This window comes from Eumetopias jubatus, unplaced genomic scaffold, assembly GCF_037043125.1.
Source record: "Eumetopias jubatus isolate StellerSeaLion01/CBP00866 unplaced genomic scaffold, mEumJub1_p1.0 scaffold_2, whole genome shotgun sequence".
In the NCBI taxonomy this organism is placed as follows: Eukaryota; Metazoa; Chordata; class Mammalia; order Carnivora; family Otariidae; genus Eumetopias; species Eumetopias jubatus.
Window position 1 is genome coordinate 72,742,673 of NW_028274808.1, and position 21,556 is coordinate 72,764,228.

General features: G+C 37.0%; 1 pseudogene; it reads left to right on the forward strand.

The window, feature by feature from the left end:
* Positions 1–641: 641 nt before the first annotated feature.
* LOC114210079 (6-pyruvoyl tetrahydrobiopterin synthase pseudogene) lies at positions 642–1,083 on the forward strand (annotated as a pseudogene).
* The last annotated feature ends 20,473 nt before the right edge of the window (positions 1,084–21,556 follow it).

Here is a 21,556-nt window from a genome sequence, read left to right on the forward strand (position 1 = left end):
AAACAGTGATGCATTGACAACACTGACACCTCCCGGTCACTTACAGGAGATCTTGAAGTGTGGAAAGAAAATACCTGCAAAATCAAAGGGCCTGTTGCTATGTTAGATAACGAAGAAGTCCAAAGTGGACTCCTCCTGATCATTACCCTAGTGTTCCTAAAATATCGGGGCATATTACCACATAAATGTCTAGCTAAATCTGCAAAGGGCAATGCCATCTCCTGGGAAGACTGTCACTCCTAGTCCAGAAAGCCTGGATTTATACCAGAGGGACAAATTCAATTGAGGGATTAAACCAAAGGTCATTAAAGCCTGTTGAATTAAATGTGGATAACATGTCCTTATTAAAAGAAGAGTCCTTCTCTGATGTCTTTGCAGGATTTATTTGAAAAAAGCATGTAGAGGGGTGCCTTGGGTGGCTCAGTCCGCTAAGTGTTTGCCTTCGGCTCAGGTCATGATCCCAGGATCCTGAGATCGAGTCCCACATCAGGCTTCTAGCTCAGCCAGGAGCCTGCTTCTCCCTCTGCCTGCCGCTCCCCCTGCTTGTGTGCACTCGGTCTCTCTCTCTCTCTCTCCTCTCTGACAAAAAAAAAAAAAAAAACTTAAAAACCCCACCACCAGCCAAGTGAGGAGGCGAGGCGATGAGCCTGGGGGGCGCTGGCGAGCGCTGTCGCAGCCAGGCGCGGGTGTCCCGCCTCATCTCCTTCAGCACGACCCACCGACTCCACAGCAAATCTCTGAGTAATGAAGAAAACTTGAAACTGTTTGGGAAATGCAACAATGTAAATGGCCATGGGCACAATTATAAAGTTGTGGTGAGGGTGCATGGAGAGATTGATCCTGTTACAGGAATGGTTATGAATTTGACCGACCTCAGAGTATATGGAGGAGGCAATTATGAAGCCCCTTGATCATAAGAATTTGGATCTGGATGTGCCGTACTTTGCAGATGTTGTAAGCACGACAGAAAATGTAGCTGTATATATCTGGGAAAACCTCCAGAAATTTCTTCCTCTGGGAGTTCTTTATAAAGTAATAGTGTGTGAAACTGACAATAATATCATTGCCTATAAAGGAGAATAGCTTTCAGGGGTTAATACTGTAGAAAGACTAATTTCTTTCCATATTTGAAAAAGGTCTTTATCCCCTGGGACTATTAAGAAGTCATCACATACTTGTTATGCCTCCACATTGTGTTCCAGAGTGTCCAATTGATTGAAATTGTTGTGTGTAAGACCTGTTGTGAATTGAAATCTATCTTAAAACCAAACTTGTAAAACATCCCGAGCATCATTTAGAGAGTCTTTTATTTCTAGATTAAAAATCACTTCATTTTCAGTAAAATGTTGTGGTGTGGAATTTAAAAGTAAAATAAATCAATTTTTGTTTTTCCGTTATCTCAAAAAAAGTCTTTAAAAAAAAGAAAGAACAAAGCATGTAGAGATGCACACTAAGAAGCAAGTCATTGACCTCTGGTATACAGCAGCATTGAGGTTAGTGATCATGATGAGGTCGCTAATGTGAGAGCTAGCTTGTATTTCTACATAAAAGGAAGGGAAAATATATCAGAAAATAAACCCAAAAGAGGCACTTAAAAAATGCATTCCCCAAGATACTTGATCTATTAACAAAAGAACAGACCTTTAAAAACTATCCTAGAGGCGGTCTGGAGAATCTCAGTAGAATTTCAGCAAATTCTGTGTGTGAAACCACATACGAAGTTATAAAAAATATTCATGCTTCAGATATTGTGATTTAATTGGAATGGAATACAGCCTGCGCATTAAGATTGTTTAAAAGCTGACAATTCTAATGTGCAACAAGGTTTCAGCATCACTGAAAATCACTATATCATTCAGGGTTTTTTTTTTTTTTCCTTCTATTCAACCAATATAGCACTTATCAACCTATTCTATAATTTAATTTCCTTTAAAGCAAAAATTTTAAATTACTGAATGAAATATAGTGGAGTAGGAAGGTAGGGGTCAAAGACGTGGGGCCTCAGCTCTGACGGGGTATTTATATAGGCTTTTCTGAGCCTGGGCTTCATCAGGTGTAGTAAGAAAAGAAAAAGATCAAATTTACTGACCGACAAGTACATTCTCCCTACACTGTGGACTATTGTCTCATTTCATCCATCCCCACTATTGTGACTATTTACCCCGTTGATATATATGAGAAGACTGGAACTCAGAATATTGAAACTGTCTAAGGCCACTTACCTACTAAGTATGAAAATGAGGGTTTGAACAGCTAGGCTTATTCCACTAACACATGAATGCTTTCTAGAGTCCCTGAGAGTCTTAAAATTCTCCAGGAATACCAGCTACAAATGGGATCAAAACTACCATTTGCTCAAGGAGTGTTTTATACTGGAGTAAGGGATCGAAATCAGTTGGCACATTTTATTCTTTTTCAAAAAGAGGTCAAGTGGGGCGCCTGGGTGGCTCAGATGGTTAAGCATCTGCCTTCGGCTCAGGTCATGATCCCGGGGTCCTGGGATCGAGTCCCGCATCGGGCTTCCTGCTCCTTGGGAGCCTGCTTCTCTCTCTCTCTCTCCCTCTGTCTCTCATGAATAAATAAAGAAAATCTTAAAAAAAAAAAAAAGAGGTCAAGTGATAGACACTATCAAAAATAATAATAATAGGGCACCTGGGTGGCTCAGTTGGTTAAGCGACTGCCTTCGGCTCAGGTCATGATCCCGGGGTTCTGGGATCGAGCCCCACATCGGGCTCCCAGCTCAGCGGGGAGCCTGCTTCTCCCTCTGACCCTATCCCCTCTCATGCTGTTTCCCTCTCTCTCTCTCTCTCCCTCCCTCAAATAAATAAATAAATAAAATCTTAAAAAATAATAACAATAATCCTTCCACTTAATGAAATTTAACAACTCTTTATACCCAGGGGCTTAACAAATGCATGAGACCCAACTACAGAATGTGACTTAAGCAAGAAAAGCCACCAAACAAATAACAAAACCCACAGAGAAGGGAATTAGAGGTAGAAACCTTGGGAAGATGCTCAAGATAAACATCTAGTGATATCCACTAATATGCAGCATGTATCTGCCATGAGAATTTTATAATTATTTTCTGAAATATTGACACAACATCAGTTAATATAAGAGAGAAACCCATTATATTAGAAGAATGAGTAGAAAATAGGAGACCGTGGGAATTATTTGCACAATATAATAAACAGTTGTAATATTGCCCTTAGACATATTGGATAGATCACTGCTCTCAAAGGAAATACAAACTGAAATATTTGATCTAAGTCCAGAGCACAAGTGATTTTTAACAAAGCAAAGTAAAAATTGGATTTTTTTTAATGTTGAAGCTCATTTTAAGTATCTCTCATCATTGGCTATTTGTGCCTAATAATAAATAGTCAATACCCTTGCAAATATTCTAGGAAAAGTATGAAACTTGAAGAGAAAAGAGAAAAATAAAGGTGCATAGGGAAATAATTGTCATGTAAATGCATGATTTCTTTTATGTCTAATCTGTCTCTCAGAAACTACTCAAACCATGGCAATTCATTATCCATTCATTCACCTGACAAAAATTTATGGAGTGTTTAAAAAGCAATTCTTCTAAGCACTGTTTAAGTACAAAAAACTCCACCAGTGTCTGACCCTATGCTCATGCAGCTCTCAGTGTGGTGGGAAAGAACATTAATCACCTGGCAGGTGAGCACATAATTAATTATGCACTGGGTTGCATTGAAAGACAGCAAACAGTCCTGGAATGCATGTAACAAAGGGTCCTCATATAATTGCTTGGGTCAAGAAAAGCTAACTAAAGAAATAATAAGAGATATCTTTGAAGAGAAAATTAGGTTTACCTATACAATCAGGAGGGAAGAAAATTCCTGACAGAGGTAACCAGCAAATGCAAAGGCCCTGAGGCAGAAGGGAGCATGGTATGTTCTGGGAACAGAAAGAGGTCCCAGTAACTAAGTACAGGGAGCTAGGGTGAGGGTAGAAGAGGAGATTTAAAAAGATAAGCAGGAGCCAGATCAGATGGGGACTTTGGGATCAAGCACTGAGACTTTTAAAAGTTTCTGGGTGATTCTAAAGTACAGCAAGTTTCTAGAACCAATAAGAAGCAACACAATTTTTTTCTTTTCAACAAGTTTGCATTTACCAACTTAGCCTATAACTTTATTTTTATAAATAACAAAACACAAATCACATATCAATTAAATTTAATGGAATAATTGCTCACTGGAACTTGAAATCTAAAGCCTGGGCCCCCAGGCGCGAAGGAATTGGTGGTAGGAGCAGACCGATCTCAGATCTGTATTTTGTAAAAAATCACTGGCTTCAGTGTGGGGAATGACTTGGAAGCACAGAGGGGGTGGAAACCTGGTTAGGAATTGACAAGAGTAATCCAAGAAGGAGAAGATTGTATATCCTTTTTTGACCTTGGCTTTCTTATCTGTAAAACACAGGGGGCTGGACTGGATAACCCCTTTCAGCTTAACACCATCAGATACAAAAGGAGACATTTTGGTTGGAGAAAGATGCATTACAGTCCAGTGTATATCCCCAAAACAGTGAGATGAAAGCTTACAGTGCTTCAAAGGTAGATTTCTTACTATTCCCACCAGTGTCAAACATGCTACCACAGTTAACCCATGTTTTAAATGCCTTGACCCTATATCTTCCTCTAGCTACTGACACTTTTCCTCTGCTCCCCATTATAGCAAAACTGTTTGCCATAGAACCTTTACCAGAATTACAGGCTGACAGGACCATATGAACTCAGGAGTTTGTGAAAATAATTATGCTTGGCTAGAAAAGAAAATGCTTTTATATTTTTCTAGTTTAAAGATTTTGCAAAGGTAAAATGGAAGTTTTAAGACTATTTGGGATTCTAGACCTTTTCTGCTATCCAAAATTATACACATACACCTTTTTACTCACAATAGATTCCTTATTTATCTTCCTTCTTCCTTCTTTATGCAATATCCCTAACAGGATTTTTCAGATAATAAGTGGACAAAAGAGATAGGTTGCATAAATGAATGAACAGAGAATTATTTGCAGACTTTTTCTCTTGGAGTGTCTCTTCCTGATGAAAATTTAGCTTTGATCTTTTTATTTTTTTAATTTAAATTGAATTAGCCAACATATAGTATATCATTATAGCTTTGATTTTTTTTAAGGATTTTATTACTCCATGGCCTGATCAGCAACTGATGAATGTATAATTACTGCCACAAGGGATGGTTCAGGACATAGCTCTAATATCCATTCAGTTTTAGCAACTATTGTGCAGGCACTATCCTCGGCTCTGAGGACAAAGAAATGAAGACAGATTAAGTCCGACTTCATGGAGCTTCCATCCTAGTGAGGCAGACAGACAAAAATAAATAAACACAGAATTATATTCAATAATGTCAAGTAGAAATAAGAGCTCTGGAAAAAAAAGTAAAACCCTAGGTGGTTTGGGGGTTAACCCTACTCCCTTCTGTATAACATTCATTTTAAAAGGCATTTCAGGGGCTGGAGAGCTCTGTCAGTTCCATGACAGCCAGGGAATTCCCCTAAGGAAAAGGCATAGAAGGATGGGAAGGAGGGAATCAAGAAGATGAGGAAGATAAAGAGCAATCATCATGGAATACTACTTTGGATGGGGTGAGAGGACAAGCCATGTGAGTACCTGGGAAGAGAATTCAAGGCACCAACAATAGCAGATACAAGGGTTTTGAGATAAGTACACATTTGCACTTTCTTTTTTTTTTAATTTTATTTTATTATGTTATGATGGTCACCATACAATACATCATTAGTTTTTGATGTAGTGATCCACAATTCATTGTTTTCACATAACACCCAGTGCTCCATGCAGAACGTGCCCTCCTTAATGCCCATCACCAGGCTAACCCATCCCCCCACCCTCCTCCCCTCTAGAACCCTCAGTTTGTTTCTCAGAGTCCATCGTCTCTCACGGTTCGTCTCCCCCTCCGATTTCCCCCCTTTCATTTGTCCCTTCCTTCTCCTAATGTCCTCCACGCTATCCCTTATGTTCCACAAATAAATGAAACCCTATGATAATTGACTTTCTCTGCTTGACTTATTTCACTTAGCATAATCTCCTCCAGTCCCATCCATGTTGACATAAAAGTTGGGTATTCATCCTTTCTGATGGCTGAGTAATATTCCATTGTATATATGGACCACATCTTCTTTATCCATTCATCTGTTGGGGGGAATCACGGCTCTTTCCCCAGTTTGGCTATGGTGGACAACACTGCTATGAACATTGAGGTGCATGTGGCCCTTCTTTTCACTACATCTGTGTCTTTGGGGTAAATACCCAGGAGTGCAATTGCTGGGTCATAGGGTAGCTCTATTTTTACATTTTGAGGCACCTCCTCTCTGTTTTCCAAAGTGGCTGTGCCAACTTGCATTCCCACCAACAGTGTAAGAGGGTTCCCCTTCCTCCACAACCTCTTCAACATTTGTTGTTTCTTGTCTCATCAATTTTTGCCATTCTAACTGGTGTAAGGTGGTATCTCAATGTGGTTTTGATTAGAATTTCCCTGATGGCTAATGATGATGAACATTTTTTCATGTGTCTGTTAGGCATTTGTATGTCTTCTCTGGAGAAGTGTCTGTTCATGTCTTCTGCCCATTTTGTGACTTGATTATTTGCTTTTTGGGTGTTGATTTGAGAAGTTCTTTATAGATCTTAGATACCAGCCCTTTATCTGTAGTGTCATTTGCAAATATCTTCTCCCATTCTGTGGGTTGCCTCTTTGTTTTGTTGACTGTTTCCTTTGCTGTGCAGAAGCTTTTTATCTTGATGAAGTCCCAAAAGTTCATTTTTGCTTTTGTTTCACTAGCCTTTGGAGATGTATCCTGAAAGAACTTCCTGTGGCCAATGTCGAAGAGGTTACTGCCTATGTTCTCCTCTAGGATTTTGATGGATTCCTGTCTCACATTGAGGTCTTTCATCCATTTTGAGTTTATCTTTGTGTATGGTGTTAGATAATGGTCGAATTTCATTCTTCTGTGTATAGCTGTCCAATTTTCCCAGCACCATTTATTGAAAAGACTGTCTTTTTTCCATTGCATATTTTTTCCTGCTTTGTCAAAGATTATTTGACCATAGAGTTGAAGGTCCATGTCTTGGCTCTCTATTCTGTTCCATTGGTCTATATGTCTGTTTTTGTGCCAGTACCATGCTGTCTTGGTGATCACAGCTTTGTACTATAGCTTGAAATCAGGCAATGTGATGCCGCCAGCTTTGTTGTTGTTGGTTTTTTTTTTTTTTCCCCAACATTTCCTTGGCGATTTGGGGTCTTTTCTGATTCCATTCAAATTTTAGGATTGTTTGTTCCAGCATTTTGAAAAATGTCATTGGAATTTTGATTGGGATGGCATAGAAGGTATAGATTGTTCTGGGTAGCATAGACATTTTAACAACGTTTATTCTTCCAATCATGAGCATGGAATGTTTTTCCATCTTTTTGTGTCTTCTTAAATTTCTTTCATGAGTGTTCTGTAGTTCCTAGAGTATAGGAGGTCTTAAGGGGGAAATATATAGCCATCCAAGTCTCACTCAAAAAATTAGAAAAATCCCAAATTCACCAATTAACTTTACACCTTAAAGAACGAGGGAAAAAGCCACAAACCATGCCTAAGCCACGCATTAGAAGAGAAATAATTAAGACTAAAGCAGAGATCCGTACCAGAAATACAGTAGATCAGATCAATGAAACTAGAAGCTGGTTCTTTGAAAGAATTAATAAGACTGATAAACCAGAGGATTGATAAACATCCTCTTTCTTATCCAAAAGAAAAGAGAAAGGACCCAAATTAATAAAATTATGAATGAAAGGGGAGAGATCACAACTAACACCAAGGAAATAGAAACAATTATTAGAAATTATTATCAACTACTATATGCCAAAAAATTGAGCAACCTGGAAGAAATGGATGCCTTCCTGGAAACCTATAAACTCCCAAGACTGAAACAGGAAGAAACTGACAACCTGAATAGGCCAATAACCAGTAACGAGATTGAAGCAGTGATCAAAAACCTCCCCAAAACAAGAGTTAAGGGCCTGATGGATTCCCTGGGGAATTCTACCAAACATTCAAAGAAGAAATAATACCCATTCTCCTGAAGCTGTTGCAAAAAATAGAAACAGAAGGAAAGCTTCCAGACTCTTTCTATGAGGCCTGTATTACCTTAATCCCCAAACCGGGCAAAGACCCCATCAAAAAGGAGAACTTCAGACCAATATCCTTGATGAATATGGATTCCAAAATTCTCAACAAAGTCTTAGCTAATAGGATCCAACAATACATTAAAAGGATCATCCACCACGACCAAGTGGGATTTATCCCCGGGACGCAAGGGTGGTTCAACATTCGCAAATCAATTGGTGTAATAGAACACATTAATAAGAGGAGAGGGAAGAACCATATGGTCCTCTCAATTGATGCAGAAAAAGCATTTGACAAAATACAACATCCCTTCCTGATTAAAATTCTTCAAAGTGTAAGGATAGAGGGAACATTCCTCAAGTTCATAAAATCCATCTATGAAAAACCCACAGTGAAGCTGAGAGCCTTTCCCTTAAGATCAGGAACAGACAAGGATGCCCACTCTTGCCACTGTTGTTCAACATGGTACGAGAAGTCCTAGCAACAGCAATCAGAGAACAAAAAGAAATAAAGAGTATTCAAATTGGCAAAGAAGAAGTCAAACTCTCTCTCTTCGCAGATGACATGATACTTTATGTGGAAAATCCAAAAGACTCCACCCCCAAATTCCTAGAACTCATACAGCAATACAAAATCAATGCACAGAAATCAGTTGTTTTCTTTTTTTTTTAGAAACATTTTTTATCATGTTATGTTAATAACCATACATTACATCATTAGTTTTTGATGTTCCATGATTCATTATTTGCATATAACACCCAGTGCTCCATGCAGAACGTGCCCTCTTTAATACCCATCACCAGACTAACCCATCCCCCCACCCCCCTCCCCTCTAGAACCCTCAGTTTGTTTTTCAGAGTCCATCATCTCTCATGGTTCATCCCCCCTCCGATTTCTCCACTTCATTCTTCTCCTCCTGCTTTCTTCTTCTCCTTCTCCTTCTCCTTCTCCTTCTCCTTCTCCTTCTCCTTCTCCTTCTCCTTCTCCTTCTCCTTCTCCTTCTCCTTCTCCTTCTCCTTCTCCTTCTCCTTCCCCTTCCCCTTCCCCTTCCCCTTCCCCTTCCCCTTCCCCTTCCCCTTCCCCTTCTTCTTCTTCTTCTTCTTCTTCTTCTTCTTCTTCTTCTTCTTCTTCTTCTTCTTCTTCTTCTTCTTCTTCTTCTTCTTCTTTAACATATAATGTATTATTTGTTTCAGAGGTACAGATCTGTGAGAAATCAGTTGCTTTCTTATACACTAACAATGTGACTGTAGAAAGAGAAATGAGAGAAACGATTCCATTTACAATAGCACCAAAAACCATAAAGTACCTCAGAATAAATATTTACACTTTTAAGAAATAGCAAGGAGCCCCACAGGGGTGGAGAATGCAAGAGATCCAAGTAGCCAGCAGGGATCAGGCTATGTAAAGATATGCCCAGAGCAAAAAAATCTCATTTTACTTCAGAAGATTGAAAAGAAGATGAACAGAGTCAGCATTTCATTGTCTTTAGAATCACAACGGCTGCTCTTTGCAAAATAGCTTTTAGAGAGAAACAAGAGGGGAAACAAGGAGACCAGTAAGGGTTATTATAATCTCCAGGCAAGAGATAATGATAGTACAGACTCTTCTCGTGGCAAGGTATGCATCACTTCATGCAGGACATATTGTGGAAGTAAAGCCAAAGTTTTGTCTGGATGTTGAGTGTGACAGAAATAGGGGGGTCCAAGAATAACTCCAATGTTTATGGAATGGAAGTCTTATCATGGTCAGGGATGGGAATTCGGGGGTAGGTACAGGTAGATAGATGTATTGGATGGTTAATTTTGTGTGTCAATTTGGCTAGACCATGGTACCCAGACACTTGATAAAACACTAGTCTGTATGTCACAGTGAAGGTGTTTTTTAGATGAAGTTGACATTTAAATCAGCAGACTTTGAATAAAGCAGATAATTAAGATGATAGATGATAGATGGATAGATAGATAGATGATAGATGATAGATAGATAGATAGGTAGATAGATGATAGATAGATATAGATAGATAGGGACATGTAGAGTACAAGTTAAAAAAAAATGAAAATACTGAAAAGATCTGGAGAGTATGGCAGGAGAAAAACCAGAAGACTAGTATACTCCACATGAAGAAAGTTTCCAGAATGAAGGATATAAACACTATAAAGAGCTCAAGGGAGATGAAGACTATAGATTAACCACTGGGTCTCCCAATGTGAAGATCATTTATCTTAACAAGAGCAGTTTCACTGGGGTGAGGAGGAAAATATATTTTCTTCCAGGTATTACCTTCACCTTTGCTTTGGTTGCAGTTCCAAACTCTATAGAGAATTGTAACATTTAGTGTGATATATACTAAACTACATATTTTAATGTTTATTTGGGAGACAAAGCCTGCAAACAAAATTTAAAATCTACAAGACAAACTTTGATCACAGGCAGTAACCAGTTTCAAAATGTCAGAGTTCTGTAGTAATTCTTCTCTTGATGCTAAAGATTTAGAAAGCACAGCCAAACTTAATTTTCCTATTGAGTCCTAATTTATTTCCAAAAAGCATTATTTCAACCATAAGAAGAAGAGAAAGCAATACTTAAACTACAGGATATTTTTTTCAGAAGACCTGTCAGAATGACAAATTTTCAAAGTATGTGAAGCAATTCAGTTAAGATTTTTTACTTATTTCAAGAAAACACATCAGAAAACAAGTTATATAAGTGAACATATGACAAATAACTTCCCTTTATGATTACTTGTATTTTATAAGGATGCTCTCTGTGATTATCACAAAGCTAGACTATTACAGGAGCTATTTTTATGCTTTTAAACATAATTAAGTTCTATGCCATTAATTTATATGATAGTCTAGAATAATGCATAACAACCTTAGCACCCCCTCAGAATTTTTGTTTTTATTAGAATGATGTATGAAATAAAATGTTCATGCTGTCAGTAGTTACAGGAATACTTTCTTTAAGGCAAAATAGTCAAAGGCAATAACCTTTTCCTTAAGGATAAATAAGATATTAATAGAAAATCTTTATTTTTTGTTTTTTAATTCATAGTTGAAAATATGCAAAAAAAAGCATAATAAAGCATGGTACCAATATATAATCTGTCATTTAAAGTGCAATAATGAATATCAAAGGCATAATCCATGAAAGAAATAATTAAAAGTTAATAATTTGAACTTCATTAAAATTAAAAACTTTTGTTCTGCAAGAGAAAATATCAAGAAAATTAGAAGACAAGCCTCAGGCTAAGAAAAAATATTTGCAAAAAGACACATCTGGAAAAGGACTATTATCCAAAATATACAAAAAACTCTGAAGACTCAGAAATAAGAAAACAAACAACTCAATTAAAAATAGGCCAGAGACTGGGTACCTGGATGGTTCAGTCAGTTGAGTGTTGGAGTCTTGATCTCTGCTCTGGTCATGGTCTCAGGGTCATAGTCTCAGGGTCATGGGATCATGCCCCGCATGGGGCTCTATGCTCAGTGGGAGTCTACTTGAGATGGTCTCCTTCTCCCTCTCCTTCTGCCCCTCCCCCCACCCGCAAGCATGTATGCATGCCCTCTCTCTCTCTCTCTCTCTCTCAAATAAATGAATAATCTTAAAAAAATAGGCCAAAGACCTTAGCATACACTTCCCCAAAGAAAATGTACAGATAGAAAATAAGCATATGAAAATATGCTCCACATCATAAGTCATCAGGGAAATGCAAATCATTTTTGTTGATATCTCCTAATACATATGGCTTTGGTTTTTCAGACATTTTTTTTTTTTAAATCACGAAAGTTATATCTGTGCAGCCACACTGACACAGCTTTATTTTTTTAATTGAGATATAATTGACATATAGCACTGTGTTGGCTTTAGGTGTACAAAAAAGTGATTTATGTGTACATTGTGAAATGATTGCCACAATAAGTTTAGTTAAGTCCATCACCACACATAGTTACAAATTTTTTTCCTTGTGATAAGAACTTTTAAGATCTACTCTCTGAGCAACTTTCAAATATACAATATAGTATTATTAACTATAGTCACCATCTTGTACATTCCAGCCCCAGGATTTATTTATCTTATAACTGGAAGTTTGTACCTTTTGATGACTTTCACCCATTTTTACCCATTCCTCTAACCCCCGCTCTGGCAACCACCAATCTGTTCTCTGTTTCTATGAGTTTAGGTTTGTATTGCTTTTAGATTTTACAGAAGTAAAATCATACAGTATTTAACCTTCTCTGACTTATTTCACTTAGCATAATGCCTTCAAGCTCCATCCATCTTATCACAGATGGCAGGATTTTCTCCTTATTTAAGGCTGCATAATATTGCATTGTGTTGTACATGCGTGTATACATATATGTAATATATACATAATATATTATTTTTCATCCATTCATTTATAAATGGACACTTCGGTTGTTTCCATGTCTTGGTTTTTTTTTTTTAATAATGTTACAATGAACATGGGGGATACATATATTTCCTTGAGATAGATTTCATTCGGGAATAAATATCTAGAAGTGGAATTGCTAGATCATATAGTAGTACTATCTTTAATTTTTTGAGGACCTTTCATACTCTTTTCCACAGTGGCTGTCCCAATTTCCATTCCCACCCGTAGAAAAGAGTTCCCTTTTATCCACATCCTAACACTTGTTACCTTATGCTTTTTCATGATAACCATTCTAACAGATAGGAGGTGATATCTTATTATGGTTTTAGTTTGCCTTTCCCTAATCTTTACTGATGTTAAGCACTTTTCATGTACCTGTAGGCCATTTGGATGTCTTCTTTGGAAAAATGTCTATTCAGATCCTCTGCCCATTTTTTAATCAGCATTTTTAGGTTTTTTTCTATTGAGTTGTATGAGTTCTTAAAATTTTTGAATATTAATCCTTTATCAGATACATGACTTGCAAATATTTTTTCCCCTTCCATAAGTTGCCTTTTCATTTTGTTGATGGTTTCCTTCTGTACAGAAGCTTTTTAGTTTGCTGTAGCCCCACTTGTTTACTTGTGTTTTTTTGTCTGTACTTTTGGTGTCATATTCAAAAAATCATTGTCAAGACCAAAGTCCAGGAGTTTACCCTCTGTTTTCTTCTCAGAGTTTTAAAGTTTCAGATCTCACATTCATGTCATTTTGAGTTGATTTTTGTGTATCATGTAAGATGGTGGTCCAGTTTCATTCTTATGCATGCCGCTGTCCATTTTTCCCAACCCATCTATTGAAGACACTATCCTTTCCCCACTGTATATCCTTGGACCCTTTGTTGTACATTAATGGACCATATAATATAATCATGGGTTTATTTCTGGGCTCTCTATTCTGTTCCATTGATCTATGTGTCTGTTTTTATGCCCAAACCATACTGCTTTGATTAATATAATTTTATAATATAGTTTGAAATCAGGAAGTATGGTGTCTCTAGTTTCCTTCTTTTTCCTCAAGATTGCTCTGGCTACCCAGGATTTTTGTGGTTCCATAAAAATTTTAGAATTTTTTTCTTATTTCTGTAAAATATGCCATTGGAATTTTGATAAAGATTGCATTGAATTTGTATATTGCTTTGTGGAGTATGGACATTTTAACAATATTAATTCTTCTAATTCATGACAGAATATCTTTCCATTTATTTGTGTCTTCCTTAATCTCTTTCATCAATGTCTTACAGTTTTCAATGTGTAGCTCTTTCACCTTTTTGGGTTAAATTTATTCCTAGGTATTTTATTCTTTTTGATGAAGTTGTAAATGGGATTGTTCTTACTCTTTCTGATAGCTTATTATTAGTGTATAGAAACGCAACTATTTTCATACATTGATTTTGTATCCTGCAGCTTTGATGAATTCATTTATTAGTTCTAACAGTTTGGGGGCGGAGTCTTCAGGGTTTTCTATATATTGTATCATGTCATCTACAAATAAAGACAATTTTACGTCTTCCTTTCTAATTTGGTGGCCTTTCATTTTATTACTATTTTTTCTTTAACTTGCTGTGGCTACGACTTCCACTACTACTTTGAATAAAAGTGGCAAGAGAGGGAATCCTTGTCTTGTTCCTGATCTTTAAATTCAGAAAAAGCTTTAAATTCAGTATTCTAAGTTCAATATTATGTTAGCTTTGGGCTTATCATATATGGCCTTTCCTGTGTTGAGTTTTGTTTACTTTATACCTACTTTGTTGAGAGTTTTTACCATAAGTAGATACATATATATATATATATATACACATATACAGTAAACATAGCTTTTACAAAATTAATGGAAATGATAGAATGACTAATTGCTGTTTTTTATTTCCTAGAAGTACTGCTAACTGTAATACCTCCAGTTCTTCCTCCAGAGCCGCAAGGTAATAAGAGTAGCTGATGGTTTGTATAGCACATTTTGTAGGGTGTAAAGTATTTGAACATATAGTACCTGATTTTATCACAACATCATCATAAACTGGTAGGTGGTATTGTTTTAAAATGCAATAGTCTTGTCCCGAATATCTTGGCCAAACAAATTCACTCCCACATGGTAGTCTCCACAACTCTTCCCACCTTACCATCAGTCTTGTTTTCAGAGCTATTTAATCCTACCCTCTCTAATTACTTGATTCATGTACATGATTCCTGCCAAGCCTGCTCTCTCCATCTTTTTCCCCACTTCCACTGTCAAATAAAATGTTCTTTATGAATCTAAAAACTCATTAATTGGGGGTGATTAAACAAATGACAGAGTCTGCATATTATGAAAGGCCAGGTGACCATTAGAAAGATGGAGCAGATTTTCATGCATTGATATACAAGAATATGTTCAATTTTTAAGAAATCAAGCTATAGAAGGCCTATACAGTGTGATTCAATACAGAGACAGAACTGGGTAAGAAGAGTATGAGAGGGTAACTATATTTTTCCATATATACCTCTGTATAGTCTAATATTTTTTATGGATTCCATTCTTTTATCATTTTTAAAGGGTCAGAGTTTCACTTCTGGTATTGGAAAATCCATTAATTCAGACCCGTCTGAACCCAAGTAAGACACTAAGCATTTAGAAATATTTTTTCTGCCTTTTGTGGTTTTATTTTTCATTTTTTAAATATTTTATTTATATATTCGACACAGAGAAAGAGAGAGAGCACAAACATGGGGAGCGAGAGAAGCAGGCTTTCTGCTGAGCAGGGAACCTGACATGGGACTCAATCCCAGGACCCTAAGATCATGACCTGAGCCCAAGGCAGAGGGTTAACCCACTGAGCCACGGAAGTGCCCTGACTTTTGTGGTTTTAACCGAGCATTTCATATGATCCATTTCTCTCCTTTTCAGCATACAAATTATGCTTCTTCTTAAACTTTTTTAAATGGTTACCCCAGATTTTTCAATATACAAAATAACTAATCCAAATCCTACTTCGAATAACACTTTACCACTTCACAAATACTGCAAGCACCATATAAGAACAAAATATTGCCAATTCCTCCCTCCCATCCCTTTTACCATTGTTGTCAATCATTTCACTTATACATAAGTATACATATGTGTGTGAGGCATAAATAAAATAAATAAATAAAATAGACAATATATAGCAGACATAATTAAATATACACATAATAATACATAATCATACACAATCAAATACACTGTTGACATTATTTTTTTTAAGATTTTATTTATTTATTTGACAGAGAGAGACACAGCAAGAGAGGGAACACAAGCAGGGGGAGTGGGAGAGGGAGAAGCAGGCTTCCTGCCGAGCAGGGAGCCCGATGCGGGGTTCGATCCCAGGACCCCGGGATCATGACCTGAGCTGAAGGCAGACACTTAACCAACTAAGCCACACAGATGCCCTGACATTATTACTTTAAACAAACTGTTACCTGTTAGATAAATTAGGGATAAGAAAAATGAACCTTTTTTTTACTTTATTTCTTAGCCAGTAATCTTCTTTTCTTCATGTATATCCAGATATCTGACAGATCACTTTCTATGTCTCTGAAGAATTTCTTTTAACGTTTCCTGCAAGACAGGTCTACTGGCAACAAATTCCCTCAGTTTTTGTTTGAGAAAGTCTTTATTTCTCCTTCACCTTTAAAGGATAATTTCACAGAATACAGAAATCTAGGTTGGTGGATTTCTTTTTCTCTTAACACTTTATTTCACTCCATTCTCTTCTTGCATGGTTTCTGAGAAGTCAAATGTAGTTCTTATCTTTGTTCCTCTATAGGTAAAATGTGTTTTCCTCTGGCTTCTTTCAAGTTTTTTTAATTTTGGGGTTCTAAAGTTTGAATATGATATGCCCAGTTATCTTTTTTATCTGTTTTTTTTTAATCTATGTTTTGCATTTATCCTACCTGATGTTCTACAAGGCTCCTGGACCTGTGGTTTTCAGTCTGGCATGAATTTGGGGCAGGTCTATCAATGGTGTCATCAAAGTCATTCTTCGTTTCTGTTACAGTGCTTTTATCTCTAGCATTTCTTTTTGATTTTTACTTAGAATTCCCATCTCTCTTCTTACATTATCCATCTAGTCTTGCATGTTGTCTACTTCCTCCATTAAAGTCCCTAGCATGTTAATCGTTTTTTTTTTTTTTTAAATTCCTGATCTGATTATTGATCCAACATTCTTGCTGAATCAAACTCTGGTTCTGATGCTTATTCAGCCTCTCCAAACTGTTTCTTGCCTTTTAGTATGCCTTGTAATTTTCTGTTAAAATGTGTACATAACGTAGTGAGTAAAAGGAAATGCTGAAAATAGGCCTTTGGTAATATAGTAGTAAGGTATGGTGAAAAGGGAATTACCCTATAGTCCTATGATTATGTCTCAGTCTTTTGGTGAGTATGTGTCCCTGAACTGTACAGTTTTTTCACACCTTAGATGGGATTAGATAGTTAGAGGGAGCTGGAATTAGGCATTTTTCTTCCTCCAGGGATGTTAGTCTCTGCTAAAATCCCAGCAGGTTAGGTTCCGTAAAGTAGTTTCACCTGAAGGTGAACCTTGTTAAGAAAACAGAATGCTTTGGTATTTTTTGAAATTGTTCCTTTTCCGCTCTTCCTTCCAGAAGCCCCAGGAGATTTTTTTCCCAATATTCACTATGAGAATCAGGTTGGGCTCTTGGTGGTAAAAATCACAAAAGTGTGGAAACCTGATGACTGGGTCCCCTAGGAGGTTTTCACTCTTATACTTGTCCACACTGAGCCTGCAGAAATTCATCAGTTATAGTTCAAGTTTTCCTCCCCAGCACTATTTCTGTAGAGATTTCTGCTTCTGGCTTTCTGCTCTAATAACGTGATTTTCTGTCTGTCTCTCCAGTTTCAGGGGCAGTTTAGAGGCACCAGGACCACGCTAATTTTATGGATCTAAGAAGGATTATTAATTTTTCAGTTTGTTCAGTTGAGGACCAACTGAACAGTTAGGACAGAGGAGGGATTTCTAAACTCCTCATATATTGGACTCAAAACCAAGAGTCCTGGGCTACCTTTTAAAACATAAAAGTTGCTCTTCACTTGTAAATGTGATTATGACATTTGACATATGACATTATGAAATAGCTTTGAAAGGTATCAAGTGACATGTGAATATATGGTATTTATTGCTTAAAGTAATGGCAAATGGAGCTATCATGATTTCAATACATTGTATATGAAGAAACCTTGGGCAACATAGTTTCATTAAAATATTAGTTCATGCCTAATTTGTCAGATTTTCCTTCATTTTGCAAAACAAATTAACTACATCCAGTTTAATTGACCAGTAAAACAATGCTCCCTGAGTATTTCAACATATCAGGTATTTCGGGGATCAATGAATCATCCATTTATCTTAAAATGCATTGAAGCTTCCTTAAATTCAGAACTTCCATCTTCTGGTGCAGTTCAAAAATGACCACCCAAAACCAGAGAATCACCACCCACAAAAGAAAATTGAAATTCAGTGTTATAAACTTAAATTTAATAACCCAAAGATAGACTCCTTAAACATAGTACCAATGAATTCCTAGCTGCATCCTGATAGCAACCTCAATATAATGATTTTTTGAAAGAAAAACACTTGATATTAAAAAATCCAGTAAGTGAAATGGAAAACAAATCTCATAAACAATGTTTTGTGAGACTTGTGAACTAAAACAGATGTTCCCCCCAGATTATTACAATTCCCCTGATTTCCTGCAAGCTATTTTCTTAACTGCTTTTGTGATGTTAGCTACTTCAAACTTACATGCACCATTTAAGAAAGGAGGGATAAAGGTAGTTAACTTGTTTTTTGTCTGCTTTATCCAAACATTGAAGTTTCCATTCCCCTATTTTGAATCTTTGCTTTGTAAGATAAGGACTTATATTCTTTGCTCTCAAAATGAGTTCCTTCAACAAAAAAGAAAGACTCAGGGGGGAAAATGAAGGGCGGGGAATCGGAGGGGGAGACGAACCATGAGAGACTATGGACTCTTAGAAACAAACTAAGGGTTCTAGAGGGGAGGGGGGTTGGGGGGACGGGTTAGCCTGGTGATGGGTATTAAAGAGGGCATGTATTGAATGGAGCACTGCGTGTCATAGGCAAACAATGAACCATGGAACTCTACATCAAAAACTAATAATGTAATGTATGGTGATTAACATAACATAATAAAATAAAATTTAAAAAAAAAGAAATGACTCGGGATGCTTGGGTAGCTCAGTTGGTTAAGCATCTGCCTTCGGCTCAGGTCATGATCCGAGGGTCCTGGGATGGAGTCCCACATCAGGCTCCTTACTCAACAGGGAGCCTGCTTCTCCCTCTACCTGCCGCTCCCCCTGCTTGTGCGCTCTCTCAATCTCTCTCTGTCAAATAAATACATAAAATCTTCAAAAAAAAGAAATGACTCCATCTTCCAAGTGCTTGCTGAGTACCATAAGAGACATACTGTTTGCTTGGTTTTATAGAGTGTAAGAATTCTGCTTATTGATTCAACTTTCCTATAAGTGCTTCATGAATACCGTAGAGAACACACTGTTTACTAAGGTTTACAAAATATAGGGACAGTTTCTACATCCAAGGTGTTCATAATATGCTATGCTCGGGTGGTCTATCTTATTTATGGTACCAGAGGACTTTGAGGTTTTGGCAAAGAGCCTCAGAGGGGGTTAACAAATCTTAAACATAAAAACTAAATATAATAGCCTTTGAACAATATTTTACTTGGCAAAATTCCTAACAATCCTGCCATCTGGATAATGGACCTAAAAAGAATCCTAACCTAATGACAAATTCCTAAATCTAGAAATCAAGCTACATTTAATGTCCAATGGCAAATGCACTCAAAACGGTGACATCCTGGAAACATTTTTCTCTTTATGATCATAATTATGATTTTTTAGTTCCACTTCAGTGCTAGAGATAAAAAAGAAGAGAAAGTAGAGCACACTAGACTAAAAGAGAATACAAAAAAAAAAAAAGAAAACAGAATAAAATTTTAGATATCATCAATAACATCATTTTGTTGAACAACAGTCCATATTGTTGACTGGATGAACAAAAGTTACCCTGTCAGGGACTGAAAAGCCAAGCAAGCCTCCTGATTCCTGGTCTACTCTGTCTTTTAAACCAGAACAAAATCTGAACCGTGAATTTGGAGGAGGAAATGATAAGTCACATCAGAATCTGAAACACCTCTGGCAACACCAGAGTGTAGCTGGTGCTAGTGGTGAGCAACACTGGCTGAGAGACTGCTAATAACAGCAGTAGATGTGCAATCAGGGGTAAAAGGTACGTTGCCCCCAAATCAAAGAGAGTGAGTGCTAAAAGGTGATCATTGCTTATGGAGAAATTATTTACCACTAAACAAAACACAGAGTTAATGGGAAAGGCTGACACTAATGCACAGGCCATTTGGGACATTTCTTGTGCCCTTAGATGTGACGTGATGTTGCAACAGGCCATCTTTTACAAAACAACAAAATGATTCAACTTTCAAACAGAATTTAGCACATTGTAAACTTTTATCACTCTGTCAAAGAAACAGTATTGATTTCAGGGTTTGCTTCTAGAATGATTTGTATCAGAATGATGAGGACATGTTTGTTAATACTATAGATTCCTGAGCTTACTGAGTCAGAATCTCTCAATCGGCTGGTTCTGTGCAGCATTACGAAGTTCGAGAACCAGTAAAGGAAACTCTCACCTCCTGTCTACCTTTAAATTATGCCTTAATTGTCGTGATTTTTTTTTCTTGACTCCATAAACAAAAGTTTGGAATGCTTCAAAAATCGGGTGCCTGGGTGGCTCAGTTGGTTAAGTGACGGCCTTCGGCTCAGGTCATGATCCTGGAGTCCCAGAATCGAGTCCCACATCGGGCTCCCTACTCATCAGGGAGTCTGCTTCTCCCTCTGAACCTCCCCCATCTCATGCTCTCTCTCTACCATTCTCTCTCTCTCTCTCAATAAATAAATAAAAAATCTTTAAAAAAAAAAAGAAATGCTTCAAAAATCACTTAAATCCTCCTATGTTTCCTACTGAACAGTTTTTAAATCTTGATTTCTAGTTCTCAGAGCCTAGGATGATATTGTCTTAAGTATTTCAAATTTCTAGTTGAACTGGGATGATAATAGTGGAAAATAAATACATTCAAGAGATATCAAAGATGAGGGGAGTAATAACTAAAACTTCTAACATACCAGGTGTTATTCTAACTGCTTTATATGTATTAACCCAATCCCTAAAACAAATGCTTTAAGATTTATTATCACTGGTAATATTACCCCCACTTTGTAGGGTTAACCAAAGGGTTAAATAAACTTCTCAGCATGAGAACTAGTGAGTGGGAGGACCAGGACTCAAAACAAGACAGTTTAGGGTGATAATAAACAATATTCTTAACCACCCCCCTCCTGACTCTCTGTAGAAATCAGCAGGATTTAGTAACTGGTTATATACGAATTGCAACATCAAAGTTTCTGGATTAAGATGTAATCATGATTCATGTTTACTGACATAGGAATAACTACTAAGAAGTGCAATGACACAGATAGAATGGTTTTATTGTAACAATTAACTTTTTAAAAGAAATTGCAGATTTTGAGTACCAACCAAGATGGAGGAAATCCTGTCAGACTATCTCTCCTACTGATCACAACCATAAACTCTGGAGAATTTTGAAAAACAACTAACAGAAAACTCTGAAAACTAAACAACAGAAGGACAGAATGAGGAAGGAAAGTCAAAACTTAGAAAATAACAAGTAGTAGTGAGTTTACTGGGGGTTTTTTCCCCTCATTTATGTCTAAGCTTTCACCCAAAAATGGGCCAAATCCCAAAACTGTGCGACAGGCATGGACAGTGAAAACTCCACGAAAAAACAAACAAACAAAAACAAAAAACAAAAAGCAAAACCCTGCCCTCTCTCTAACCAGAAA